The sequence below is a fragment of the Mustela lutreola genome, chromosome 1 (genome assembly GCF_030435805.1).
Source record: "Mustela lutreola isolate mMusLut2 chromosome 1, mMusLut2.pri, whole genome shotgun sequence".
NCBI lineage: Eukaryota > Metazoa > Chordata > Mammalia > Carnivora > Mustelidae > Mustela > Mustela lutreola.
The window spans coordinates 155,049,052-155,064,860 of record NC_081290.1 but is presented as its reverse complement, the minus strand read 5'-3'; positions in this window follow the sequence as shown (position 1 = coordinate 155,064,860).

The window sequence follows — 15,809 nt, the reverse complement described above, 5'->3', positions numbered from 1 at the left end:
ACACAGTGTTATATTAAAAGCCTGGGTTTTAACTAAACGTTATACTTAACATATAGGAAGAATAACACACTGGTAAAAGAAGACTAGTCATTATGAGAGACTAATAAAAAATAACTCAGTGAAGAAAATTATAATAAAATTCATCTTGCACCATCCCATAAAGATGTACTTGAATTATTTTGTTGGGTTCAGTCTACCTGTACAAATGGTCTTTGCTGAGTGTAGATAGTTGCAGTAATCACTTGAAATCATCCTACTGATTCCTTTTGGCTTAAATACTGGTTTTTAAATTTTGTACTCACAAAGAGAATGCCTATCACAATTTTGCTTCTCATGTGCTTTCCTACAGCTAGAGGGTTAATATTCAATGTGAATTACATTCAAATCCACTTGACATTTAAATTTACCATTGAAAGTGAATAAAGTGTTATATTTTGTCTTTGAAAATTTTGGAAATGTTTGTTACTTTGTTTCCTAGAGACCAATCAGAGACTGCTCTGAAAAGACTGAATTTCTAGAGAAGTTATTCTATAATAGAAATTTACCAGGAAGTTACCATGGATGGTCCATTTCCAGGTACTTTGCTCACTCTAAAATCTAAATTCCATCCAAACTATGGGGAAATTACAGGCTGAAGTCACCAAGCCTTTAATTATGGAAAACTAAATGTGCATCATTATCTAATTATTCTCAACATCAAGTTATTCTAGGATCTACTGATCTGAACTAATTCCACATGAGTAACAAAGAACTTCCCATAATGGAATCACCTGTGATCTCAAATGAGCTGGATAATTTTGATAATAATAGGTGGATCAAAAGTCATACAGAGGGTAGAATGAGGACCCCAACAAGAGACAGTGCATGTGACAAATTATAAAGCAAGTGTGTTCTGAGTACAACAAGAAATTTAATTTTCTACTATTAGCAATGGAGACTGAAGAAAAATTGTGTGACATAGTGGGGGAGGCAGGATGAAAGATAAAGAAGAGACAATTATCAATCATAGGTGATAAAATAAAGCAACAACAACAAAAAATAGCTTTTAAACATTTATTAAAACTATTTGAGAGGCACCTGGGTGGCTCAGTCAGTTAAGCATCTGCCTTTGGCTTAGGTCCTGATCCCAGGGTCCTGGGATCAAGTTCTGCATTGGGCTCCTTGCTCAGCGAGAAGCCTGCTTCTCCCTCTGCCTGCTGCTCCCCTCTGCTTGTGCATGCTCTCTCTCTCTCTTTTTCTGACAAATAAATTTTTTAAAAGTCTTTAAAATTTTTTGATCTAAAAATTCACAGAGGAGTGGGTGCAAACAAAAAGGAGAAAATAAAGAAAAATGCAGAAAAAAACAAAAAATATGAACAAATAATAGAAGACAAAATTATTCAAAATAAAAGTTGATTCTTTGAAAAGAATTTAAGAAAGAATTGTAGAAAATTTTACTAAAAATAAAAGGTAGCATACACAAAAATTGACATATAGATCAATAGAACAGAACAGAAAACCCAGTAATAAACCCACAATTATATGGTCAATTAATCTTTGACAAAGCAGGAAAGAATATGTAATGGAAAAAAGTCTCTTCAACAAATGGTGTTGAGAAAACTGGACGGCGACATGCAAAAGAATGAAACTGGACCACTTTCTTACACCATACTAAATTCAAAATAGATTAAAAACCTAAATGTGAGACCTGGAATCATAAAAATCCTAGAAGAGAGCACAGACAGTAATTTCTCTGACATCAGTTGTAGCAACTTCTTCCTAGATAAGGCTTTTGAGGCAAGGGAAATAAAAGCAAAAATAACCTATATATTGGGCCTACATCAAAATAAAAGTCTTCTATATACCAAAGTAAACAATCAACAAAACTGAAAGGAGGGGCGCCTGGATGACTCCGTCAGTTAAGTGTCTGCCTTCAGTTCAGGTCATGATCTTAAGTCCTGGATCAAGACCCATCTCAGGCTCCCTTCTCAGCAGGAAGCCTGCTTTTCCTTCTCCCTCTGATGCTCCCCCTGCTTGTGTTCTCTCACTTTCTTGCTCTCTGTCAAATGAATAAAATCTTTAAAAAAAAAAAAAAAAAGAAAAGAAAACTAAAAGACAACCTATAGAATGGGAGAAGATATTTTCAAATGTTATATCTGATAATGTGTTAGTATACAAATCAGTACCCAAAAAACCCCAAATAATCCAATTTTTAAAAGGCCATAAGAAATGAACAGACATTTCTCTAGAGAAGACATCCAAAATAGCCAATAAAAACATGAAAAGACGTCCAACATCACTCATCATCAGGGAAATGCAAATCAAAACTATGATGGGATATCACTTCACACCTGTAAGAATGGCTAAAATAAACACAAGCTCAGTCAGTTAAGCATCTTACTCTTGATTTTGTCTTAGGTCATGATCTCGGGGTCCTGGGATCAAACCCCACATTAGGCCTCATGCTCCAAGGGGAGTCTGCTTAAGAATTCTCTATCTTGGGGCACCTGGGTGGCTCAGTGAGTTAAAGCCTCTGTCTTCGGCTCAGGTCATGGGGTCCTGGGGTCCTGGGATTGAGCCCCGCATCAGGCTCTCTGCTCAGCGGGAAACCTGCCTCCCTCTCTCTCTCTGCCTGCTTCTCTGCCTACTTGTGATCTCTTTCTGTGTCAAATAAATAAATAAAATCTTAAAAAAAAAAGTTTTCTCTATCTTCAACTCAGGTCATGATCCTGGAATCCCAAGATCAAGACTCACATTGGGCTCCCTGCTTTGCATTGGGCTTCTCCCTCTGCTCCTCACCCCACTTGTGCCTTCTCTTTCACTGTTTATCTCTCAAATAAATAAATAAAATGCTAAAAAAATTTTGAGCCTATAATCAGCCTTCCACTCCTATAACACTTCAAACTGCAGATTGTTTTTTACATGAGTTTGCCAAATTTTTAAGAAAAATATAAATCTTAACTTATATGAAGTTCCTGAGAAAATGAAAATGAAAGCATGTTACCAACTCATCTAATAAGATCAGCATATATTTCATATGCAAAAGGACGAGTATAATAGAACCGATGAAATCTAAATCAATTTCAAATATGAACAAATGGGGGAAAAATTAAAGTACTAGCAAATGCTTCCAGCTATCTATAGTAATGATATACCATGGCCAAGTTGGCATCTATCCAAGGAATGCAAGCATAGTTTAGAATCAGAAAAAAAGATTTTATCAATGTAATTCATTTAATTAATATAGCAAGGTAGAAAAAACATGATCCACCCTATAGATGCAGACAATCAAATTAATAAAATTACCTTTATCCATGAAAAAGTACCTCTAAAATGGAGAATGGTTGAAAATTTCTTTTCACTAATAAAAGGCTGCTACCAAAAACCTGTACCGATATACTGAAGTTTATATCCTAGAAAATAAATGGCATGCCAATCAAATGAGAAATAATACAAGCTTGCACATTATTGATATTCTTTTTTTTAAATATATTTTTTAAGATTTTATTTATTTATTTGACAGACAGAGATCACAAGTAGGCAGAGAGGCAGGCAGAGAGAGAGGAGGAAGCAGGCCCTATGCTGAGCAGAGAGCCCGATGCTAGGCTCAATCCCAGGACCCTGAGATCATGACCTGAGCCGAAGGCAGAGGCTTTAACCCACTGAGCCACCCAGGCGCCCTCGTTTATTAAAGTCTTAAGGTAGAATGACATGGCAGCATTTCTAGATTTATTTTTCCCATTGGTAGGCATTCTGAACATAAGAACAAATGTTGTAGGCAGAGATGGTACACAAAAAGTAAAAAGAAGCATGAGGATGGAAAAGAAAGATAAAATTGTTAGTACTTGGCTATATAAAAAAATCCATAGTAGTTTTAGAGAACAGCAAGACTAGTAAAAATATTTGTTAGGTTTCCAGATGTAGCCAAAGCCAATATAAGTTCTTTTTAATCACTAATAATAATTTTTTAAAAAAGCAAAACAACCGAATGAAAACAGAAATAAACCTAGAAATCTGTGCTTTTTATAAATGTACTAACATATCAGCCAGGCCTTAATAGAAAAATTAAATAACCTCATTTGATGACATTAATGAAACCTGAATAGGTAAGGAGCCATATCACTTCATCGATGTAAAACCTCATTATCTCAAAAATAGCAATTAAGACCAAACAAATGTATAAATAGGGTAAACCAAAACAAGCTCATCTTAAAATTATTTAAAAGTTACAAAGTTCAATAAACTGAAAAAATTATTCAGTGAGAGGAGTTTTTCCACCCATTTATCAAGATCCACTGGGAGGTCTCACAATACTTATTTCCAATAATTTTAATTTCACTGAATTTGAAATAATAGGAGAGCTGATGTTATATGGTAAACCAACTGTAGATTTTAAAGTGATTTGGAGAGAAATTTAAAAGCAATTAAATTGGTCTTCCTAGGCTAAGGTAAAATATTCCATTTGTTTACCTAAAAAGGTTATCCCAGGGCACCTGGGTGGCTCAGTGGGTTAAAGCCTCTTCCTTCCTCTGCGGTCATGATCCTAGGGTCCAGGGATCCAGCCCCACATGGGGCTCTCTGCTCAGCAGGGAGCCTGCTTCTTCCTCTCTCTGACTGCCTCTCTGCCTACTTGTGATCTCTGTCTGTCAAATAAATAAATAAAATCTTTAAATAAATAAATAAATTAAATAAAAAGGTTATCCCAACAACAAAAACAAAAATAGCATCAAGGATTGGGTACTCCAGGTGCTGTACACACAGATAGAGATGCAGAAGTAATCGCTATGAATTAATCAGAGACCATGCAAACCTCTTTTTGGGATGCAGATCTTTCCTCACCATTGTGTAAGAGATCACAAAACTTTCCTGAACCAAAGGAAATTTAAAGCAAGGCTTTTCTTGCTCTTTTTCCCTTCATTAGTTCATAGCCCCCCAAAACTTAATATTTGGTCACCCATACAATCTAAAATCACCACATACCTCAGTACTTCTTTAAAATTACCCACCTTTTACTGTCCTATTACACTTAAGGTAAAGATCCTTAAGCCTTAAAGTAGCAAATGTAATGCTCTGTTTCATCCTTTACATATACATTAGTCATATAAGTAATCCAACTATTTTAGGAAGAAATGACCTAAATGAAATTGTTCCTATAACAGAATAAGCTAATTCAACCATTTGCTAGCGTTTTAAGTTTCACTATTTTTATGTAGCAGATCTTATCATTTCTGAAATGAATTGCCTTTCATTCTAATCAATGTTTAGATATAATTTTCTTTTCTTTTTTTTTTTTAATTTTTAATTTGGGAGAAGGGGGTGGGATTATGGACATTGGGGAGGGTATGTGCTTTGGTGAGTGCTGTGAAGTGTGTAAACCTGGTGATTCACAGACCTGTACCCCTGGGGATAAAAATATATGTTTATAAAAAATAAAAAATTAGATATAATTTTCTTTTAACCCCAGAAACACATTTGTCTTTTTAGCTACTGGGTCACTTTTTACTATATGTTCATTGGGGATGAGTGACAGCAATCAGAGCTTAGCAAAAACGGTAAAGCAAAACAAAACTATTTTTTAAAGATAATTAAAACCATGACCCATTTACTTGTTCCTGAAATAACGTTATTTAACATTAATTTTCTATTCCTTACTAAAGTTAAAAAATTTTATTTTGTTTTGTTTTGTTTCTCTGTTAAAGAGGAAATGTTTCCAGACATTCTATCACAGATTCCTTAATCTGGTAAGTAATGAAAACTTGGCTTCTCACATTCTTGTTTTTGAATCTGTCAAGAAACCCAAGTGAAGATTAATTTAAGAATTTCTTATATAGGTGGTAAAATTTTTGTTTAATTTTTTTTATTACAAGTCATAGAGATAGACAGATATATCTATGGCCTAATAAACACTAGTGTGAAATAATCTCTTTCTTGTAATAAATTTTCTCCTCAACTATGAAGAGTTCTTCCACAATTGATCAACAGTTCATGGTATGATCCGTTCCATTATTCTAGTTTACAGTAAGCTAATTAATTAAAAGTAAGCAAAGTACCTGTCTTTTCATCTTTTAAGATATTTTAAATATCAAAGTTTACTTTGATTTGGTCTTAGTATTTAGCTTTACACATTTAATGGACATTATTCAGTTGTATTCAGTTAAATCATTAATTTCTAATTTATAAATGGGTTCTAAAGGAAATATAAAAATGGCAAGCCTCTTGAAATTCACATTCCTATTCAAGCAGACAGAACACGCTAATTTTTAAGGAAATAATGAGATGTTTCGTTCTTGTTCCACATTAATTGACATAAGAGGTCAAATTGTTACCGAACCCTGAAATCAGATTCTTATGTCCAATATCCCAGTAAGCCAATCTATGAGTCACTGGGTTTGAGACAGAGAAAAGTTTTATTATCAGAATGGCAGCCTAGTAAAGATTAAGCAAATGAAGAAACATATACCTGGATTCCAAATCACATGCTCCTTTAGACAGTTGCTAATAAAAAAACCCAGAAAATGGTTTTTTATTTCCTCTTAGAGATTACAATTTGCCTTCTCATTTTCACAGCCCTCCCACAGCTCTGAGGTTACAGAAATTTTGGAAAACCCTTTCTCGATCTATCATGTGTGGACCCAGAAACACCCTGTTTGGAAGGCATGCCTGCTCATATAGTCAAATTTCTATCAGAAGCCAGCTGAATCTTGGCCCTCTGGGACTGCCCCTCAAGTTTCTATTTAAAGTAATAAGTCATGAAACGATGTTCCATTTTTTGTCACAACAATTAAGTAATCCTAAAACATATTTGGGGGCAGTTTCATAGTCTTCAAAGCCAATTTATTTTATATATCTGTTGGTTAATATCAGGAGTGACAGACTGCAACAGCTTTAATATCTGTTGCTTTTCTTTTTCATTGAAGTATAATTTACATATTCTATTAGTTGCAGGCATACGACCAGTGATTTGGTATTTATATACATTAAGAAATGATCACCATGATAAGTCTAGTTACCATCTGTCACCACACATAGCTTTTATTTTATTTCTATTTTATTAAGATTTATTTACTTATTTATTTGAGAGAGAGAGAGTACATGAGCAAGAGGTGGTGCTGAGGAGGAGGGGAGAATCTCAAGCAGATTCCCGGTTGAGCATGGAGCCGAACATGTGACTCAATCTCACCATTCTGAGACATGACCTGAGCAGAAGTCAAGGGTTGGATGCTTAACTGGCTGAGCCATTTAGGCTCTCCCACCCTCCATAGTTTTTATTATATTATTGACTATATGCTCTATGCTGTACATTATATCCTCATGTCTTATTTATTTTATAACTGGAAGATTGTACGTCTTCATTCCCTTCACCTATCTCGTCCCTCCCCCATCCCTCTGGCAATCATCAGTTTGCTCTATGTATTTTTCAAATACTTTCATATTGACTATCTGATTTGATATTTCTAATAATATGAGGTTGGTAAGTAGGAATGACCTATTTAAGAAATAAAAACTAGAAAACTTCAAAGACATTTGCTCTAAGTAAAAACAACTATAAGTAGTTTTGGGACCAGAAATAAGCCAAAAATAAGACATTTAGTAAATGTTTATTTTATAAATATTTTTGCTTAAACTTTTATTCCACCATAAATCATGTACCCATTGTGCCTGAAGTATGTATGTATGATGCAATTAATATTAAACTCCTTTACCAGATTACTTTTTAATTTTTAATTACCCATGTGATTATGTTGACATGATGTAATATCACAATGAAGTTAGCATAAGTAACTATTACTTTGCTTATTTTTAATACTAGTGTCTAGCTATTATAAAATAATTTTCAACTGCCATCTAATTTTATAATTCTGTTCTATACTTGATTATCTGTACTGTCAAGTCCTTCCACATTTCATCCAAATAAATCTCTATCCATATTCAGTACTTTCTGTTCATAATTAAAATGATGAGGCTGGGGCGCCTGGGTGGCTCAGTGGGTTGAGCCGCTGCCTTCGGCTCAGGTCATGATCGCAGGGTCCTGGGATCAAGCCCCGCATCGGGCTCTCTGCTCAGTGGGGAGCCTGCTTCCCCCTCTCTCTCTGCCTGCCTCTCTGCCTACTTGTGATCTGTCTCTCTCTGTCAAATAAATTAACAAATAAAATCTTTAAAATAAATAAAAAATAAAATGCTGAGGCAGTGAATCTCCCATTATTCCAAAATATTTTTGTTAATATAAAAAGTGTTTATAACACAAGTTGCTACCTGAAATCATTTGAATTTTAAAACTCTGCTTTCTAAATCATGTGAATCTCTTTATCAATAACAGAAGCGCTTTATTATTTTTGAAATATCTTTTCCTAAGTATTTATTCTATGAAATAAACCAATCAACAAGAGAAATGATTCAACATTAAAAGCAGAGGAGGAAAAAAAGGAGCTAACTTAAAATAATTTACTCTATATATATCAGAGCTTTAGAAACCTCTGGGTGTTCTTTGGAAAGAACTGTAGATCTTTCAAAATTTTTTCTGTGTGTGTGTGTGTGTTTACTGATCTAGAATTTTACCTTCATTTGAATAATTATTCTTTAATTATCATATTAAAATCAGTCATCCAAATTTTCTCAATTCTAAGCTCCTGAAAGAAATGTAACTGTAAATTACAAAATACCATAAAAACTAAAGGTATAATTAATTTGTGGATTGTGTACCATGAACAATAAGAAGCCGTAAGTACACATTTTGTACTGAGTACAAAATGCTTAAATATATATTATATATCTCTTCTGGTAATTTAAAAGCTCTCACACAAAGGATTTCCAATTGAGTTGAAATGACATTCATGTGTGTTTATCATAATTTGAATACGTTTTTTTAAAAACTACACTAAGATAGACTATGTCTTTACCTTTCTATATAATCATTATTTTCTCAAATTCTCAGTTAAATTTATAGTCAAAATTTATCATTTCATCTGTGGAGTATATTTTTAATAATACAAAGTATTGGGTGCCTGGGTAGCTCAGTGGATTGAGCTGCTACCTTCAGCGCAGGTCATGATCTCAGGGTCCCCGGATCAAGCCCTGCATCGGGTTCTCTGCTTGGCAGGGAGCCTGCTTCTCCCTCTCTCTCTGCCTGACTCTCTGCCTACTTGTGATCTCTCTCTCTCTGTCAAATATATAAATAAAATATTTAAAAATAATAATAATATAAAGTATCCTTCACTATCCTTCTCCGCCTAGATTACATAAATCACTGTAAAAAAAAAAAGTAATGATTTTAAGAACTCTGACCCAAAGGGGCACCTGCATGACTTAGTTGTTTAAGTGCCTGACTCTTGGTTTGGGCTCTGGACATAATTTCAGGGCCCTGAGACTGAGCTCCATATGGGGGGGCTCCATGCTCAGTGTGGAGTGTGCTTGAGGTTCTTTCTCTGTCATGCAGCCCCTCCCCCTGCTCATTCTCTCTAAAATAAAATAAATAGAATTTTAAAGGAAAAAAAAAAGTCTGACCCAAAGGAAGTGACCACAGTGAAAAATGATATTGCTGGGGATACCAAAATCAATTAAAATTAACCCTTAGAAGCAAAGCCAATCCCAGAAAGACTTTTGATGCCACTTGTCTGACAATCAGGAGGATACAACTTTTGATGAAATGGCTTGTCTTGCAAGTACTCAAGACCTCCCAGTTGTCTGATTATAAGAAGTACCTAAGGAGCACGTTACAATACATGCTAAGATCCATGTCCCCAAACTGAAAACAAAGAATCAGATTCCAGACATAGTCCTATGAATGTGATATTTTAAGAACTAGATTAAATCTTACACATTTTGAAATTCTTAGGCATTTGGAAAAACAATGCTCTTTGTTTTGTTTTGTTTTTCCCCTCTAGCACAATTGTTATAACTATCCATTGAATCAGTTTAAAATAATCAGTATCCAGGCTGAACTCCAGACCTGTTGAATCAAAATCTCTAGTTGTAGATATTGTCTATAAAACAAACTCTCAGATTATTTTTTTAAAGCAGAATATTATTATATTTGACTACTCAACTTCTGTACAACCAAAAAATTAAAACATCACAGTAAAAGGGTGGTGAGAACATGGTATTTAATTCACAATGCATGGCAAATGGTTAACATCCTTAGTCATAAATGATCTCTTAGAAACCAGTACAAAAACACTAATATTCCAAGGAACATGAAAAAAAAAAAAAAAACAACACAGAGGTAAATGAAATAACAAGTGACTGGTAAGGTTTAAGGACATGTGAAGATGACTGAACTGAAGAGTAAGAGAAGAAAAAAAATTTTTTTGTAATACCACATCGTCAAAGATTAAAATGTTGAAATGTAATTTTTGTACTGTTTAAGAAAACAGAAATCTCATAAGCAAACACTGACAGATAAGACTGATGAGGACAATCTATACCATTTGGGGAAAATTTCTACTTTTGACCCAGAATATAAGTTTTGGATATACTTAATTCTAATAAGGTGGAGATACTAGGACTATTTTCAACAAATTAGCCAGAGAAATTAAAAATCATTTCTATATAAAGCATGTAACTGCCTAGAAAATTTGTAGCTAATATAGGGGTCCAAAGCACTACTAGCATAATAATTTGTTCATCAATATACCCCCAAAGGATATGCACAAAACTCCATTAACAGTAGATAATGTTGGGGAGTAGAATTAGGCAGGGGTGGGAGAACATTTAAGAAGTAAAAATCACTGAGATGATTTTAATATGTAGTCATCTTTGAGAACCACTGATTAAATTATAGTTATACATAAATGTTTTTCAAATTTTAAAACGCATATAGATCACTGGGGACCTTTTCAAAATGCAGCTTCTGATTCAGGTCTAGGTGGGGGCAGAGATTTTGCATTTCTAAGGAGCTTGTCGGGAATGTAGATGTTCCCTGTGCAAAGACCATTAAGAAACAAAGGCCTGGAATAGTTGATTAAAATGGAGCAGTGGTTAATTCTGCTACCTGCCCAGAATGGAGAAATACAATAACAAATTCCAAATTAAAAGGATGTTTAATGTGTCAAATAGTCATTTTCTTATATACAAGCCAAACAATATCTGCTGCCAGCCAGTTTTGTGTTCCTTTTAGACTTCAAATTTCAAGTTTGAACCACAATTATCAAGAATGACAAACACACAAGTCATTAACCAACTGATTGCCATAAAACTTTTTTTATATATACATACATAGTCTCAGATTTTTCTTTTCTTTCTTAAAAGCCTTATCATAACTTTCTAATTCACTGATAGTGAGCGCCCATTTTTCTTGGGTCTAAGTCACTTTTTTTCTTTGTTTGATTTGGTCTTCTATATGCTTTCCTCAAATGCTTTCTTACTAAATGTACTTGTTTCCTGAAATCTCTTGTGCCTTGGCTTCCAACCCGAAGAGTAGTCACTCCTGCTTTATAGCATCCCTTGGTTTAGGAAGATGAAATGCTCTTAGCATGTCACTGCAAGTGACCATTCCACAATCAGCGAAGCATGGAAACTTTCTTTTTCATTCTTGTCCTGGGGATGATAATTTTTTCGACTATTGTTGAAACTGTCTTCCCATTGAGATCCACATAGAAGGGTTTGGTCTACCTTCACATCAGTAAAAAATGTTCTCTATGAAATTTTTCTTCACCTGCCATTTATAATGAAATGGTTACTGTAGCAACGCTAGAGTTATAATCCACAGCACGTACTGTGTAATCAGTATAAATAAGAACATTAAATTGATGTTTATATTTCAGGTTAACTGTGATCCACATTTAAAGATCCTGATTTCATAGAAATAATTTGCAAAGGTTTCTTTCAAGATGATTTCCATATCATAAGCTATGGATGATTCAGCTAAGGAAAAAAATGGCTTAGAGCTCATGGCAATTTTTAGTTCCCTGGATAGAAATTGTACAGAACTTAAGGTATTGTATTTTTTATGGAAAACACCTTTTGTCCATGTTTTTTGTATGTTGTAACATCAACATTAATTTAATGTGTAAGATAAGTAATTGATATATGTTCATCATGGCTTTCACAATTTTTGATTAGAATGCAAATGAAGGAAAAGGACCAGATGTGCAAGCTTTTTGAGAATGTTTTTAATTTTTAATTTAATTAATTTTTAAAGTGTTAAAACAAGTCAATTCAGTGATGACAACCTGAACATGACATTTTGTGTCTAAATGTCTAAAGGTCTAAATAAACTCCAACTTAATGGCTGTAATCCCTGAAAAAGAAATAATAGAAAATAATTCCATAGTGAGCAAAAGATGAATAAGAATGTCTGATCAACTCTTTTCTCATTTTTCTCATGTTTCAACTTCAGTTTGGTTGGCAACAACTAGGTGGTATTCTATCCATGAAAAGCATTCACACAATTCAGATGAGATAAAATAAGAGGGATATAAGAAAATCTTTTTTGTTTAAATTTAATTTATTGTATTTCCTTTTATCTATATAAGTATGTTTAACCAATAAGTACTGATTATAATTCTTCCATGAACATACTTTGGAATTCAGTGCAAATAGTTCATGTCTGCCTACGAAAAAGAATAAACTTAAGCTTTTACCCTGAAAACTCACTTTGCAAATCAATACCCTATCTTGAAACTTTTATTCAATGAATATCTTATAATCTTCCAAGAGGATATAGTATTATTATTAATCAAATATTCCTTTAAGTTGTTATTTACATTTTTACCTATACTGTCTCTGCTAAAATATAATTTGATATTGTTTGATGGTTCGAAGTCACCTCAAAGCTTTGTATTTCATTGTTATCACTAAGGGCATCAATTACTATGCTACAAATATAGGGGAATGCTGAGAGTTCTTGAGAAGATAGAATACTAGAGAGACTAGCTTTCTGTTGTACTTTTTTTGAAGATTTTATTTTTTTATTTGACAAAGAGAGAGGGATCACAATGGGCAGAAAGGCAGGCAGAGAGAGAGAAGGAAGCAGGCTCTTCACTGAGCAGAGAGGCCAATGTAGGGCTGCATCCCAGGACCCTGACATCATCACCTGAGCCAAAGGCAGAAGCTTAACCCACTGAGCCACCCAGGTGCCCCTCTGTTGTACTTTTGAGTGGAAAATGAGCCAGCAAGGCATCTGCATCTCCAAAACTTCTAGGAGAAAGACACACTCATCTCCACTTTAAAGTTTTATTATCTCAGCCTTGACATAAGTCTTGGGTAAGGGTAAGACACACAGAATCACTATGTAAACTATATTACAGAGTTGTTAAAATTTGTTCATGTTGTGTATAGCTTAAAGACTTTCAGAGGTGTCTACAAAAGGACTATCAATAACAAAATAACTCCTCTTGGGAATGAACGTTCCATTTTCTAGAAGTTCCCTTGAAATTTACCAAAATGAAATGAAACAAAATACACACACACTCACAAGCACACCCCACCAATAGGGAAATATTTAAACCACAACTGTAATAACATGAATTTTGTTATCAGAAAATAATCAACCACATTTCAAAGTTTTGGGGGAAAAAATAGGACCTGTCTGTAACAACAAAACTTTAATTGAGATGGGGAAGAAAAGAAAAATCTAGCTACTTTCTACCGGTAAGATAACTGGTAAAGCACAATGGAGGAGGAATCTTATTTGGGGGTGGCACTACACAGATGAATATATTAAGGAATGGAATTGATAGAATAGTTAAATTTTGGTAGTTTTAATTCTTTTCAGTAAAAAATTTCTCTCACGGGGCATCTGGGTGGCTCAGTGGGTTGAGCCTCTGCCTTCCGATCAGGACGTGGTCTCAGGGTTTTGAGATCAAGTCCCACACCGGGCTCTCTGCTTCCCCCTCCCCCTCTGCCTACCTCTCTGCCTACTTTTGATACATCTCTCTCTCTGTCAAATAAATAAATAAATAATTTTTTTAAAACATTTCTTTCACTTTGACATAGGAAAGTATCTCAAATAGAAGGCTGGCCTAAAGGCAGACCTTCTGAGAATATGGTGCTGACTCTATCCTATATTCTATAATAATTTTATAATAAGCTATAGAGCATAGGTCTTAGTCAACTTGGGGTGCTATAACAAAATACCACATACTGGCTTATAAAAATAGAAATTTATTCCTCCCAGTTCTGGAGGCTGGAAGTCCAAGATCCGTTACCAGCATAGTCAGGTTCTGGTGAAAGCCTTCTTCCCGTTTGTAGGCTACCGACTTCTCACTGTATCCTCACATGGTAGAGCACAGAGAGGAAGCAAGCTTTCTCCTACTCTTATAATAAGTTTCCATTCACGAAGGCGCCACCTTCATACATCATCCAAATCTTAATTGCCTCCCAAAGACTCCATCTTCTGGAAAGATGGCAGAGTCTGAAGCACCAGGATTCTGTCTTCCCATTTAGATAATAATTGTCCTGGTGGAATGTTTCTAATATAACTGTTCTGGAATTCTAGAATCTGTTGAAGGCTTGCAACTTGCTGGGAAAGTCCTGGACAATAAAGTGTGGTTAATGTGTTCAATTTAATCTCTCAGCTCCATGGCAGGCAGTTCTCCATGCATTGCAGAGACTGCTTGCATTCAGCTTGAGAGAACCAAGTTAGGCAAAAAACTCCTTGTTCCCCAAATACTGAGGATTGAGCATGCTGATTGCTAATTAGTCCTCCTGATGACAGAAATGCACAGGAAGAGATGGTACCAATTCTTCTTGCACCTCCCCCATTTCTGCAAGTCCCTAATCCTCCAGTTGAAGCAATAAAGCTCAGAGGATTTAAAGGAGCAGCACCCTTTCTCCAGCCCACAGCAATACAAACAGACAGACAAACCGACAAATGAATAAAAACAAAAATCAACAAAACACAGTCAACCCTGGGAAAGAGGAGAATCTGATCTCCAGTTACCATATTATTAGATACAAATGCACACTTCTCAACAAAAATTCACAAAGAAATAGGACAGTGTGGCCTATCAAAGGGAAAAGTAAATCAACAGAAACCTTCCCTGACAAAGATCTGGTGCCAGGTCTACTAAACAAAAACTTTAAAACAGTGTCTTAAAGTTGCCCAAAGAACTAATGAAAGATGTGAAGAAAGTCAAGAAAACAATTTTATAACAAAATAAAAACAACCTAAAGATTGAGAAAGCCTAAAATGAAACAACAACAACAAAAATCCTAGAGCTAAAAAAGTACAAGAACTGAAATTAAAAATTCCCTAGAGGGATTCAAAGGCAGGCTTGACCAGCAGAAGAAAGAATCAACAAAATTTGAAGATAAAACTATGGAAACAGTCAAATCTGAGAAACAGAAAGAAAAAGGTTTGAAGAAAAGTGAACAAAACCTAAGAGATTCCCAGTACACCCTCAGGCAAACAAACATATGTATTAAGAGAGAAAGAACGGGGCCTAGACAATATCTGAAGAAATAATAGCTGAAAATTTTTCAAATTTGATGGAAGTCATGCATATAAACATCAAAGAACTTCAAAAAACTCCCAGTAAGATGATCTCAAAGAGAATCACACCAAGACACATTACAGTCAAATACTTGAAAGGCAAAGACAAATAATCTTGAAAGTAGCAAGAGAAAAAGAGTGCTCAGTAAGGTTATCTGCAGATTTCCTATCAGAAATTTCAGAGAAGATAGTGGGCCAATATCAACATATTTAAAGTGCTAAAAGAGAAATGCTCAATCAAACATTGTTCATGCATTACAAATCTTTTCTTTTTTATGTATCTTGGATCCACTCTCCACCTTTCTGTCCTTGCACATAGAACTCATTAGCATGTATCTGTCTCCTTGGGTCCAACCAATAGTGAGTGAATGGCAGTGGAATGGAGAGAGGAAAGTGAGTA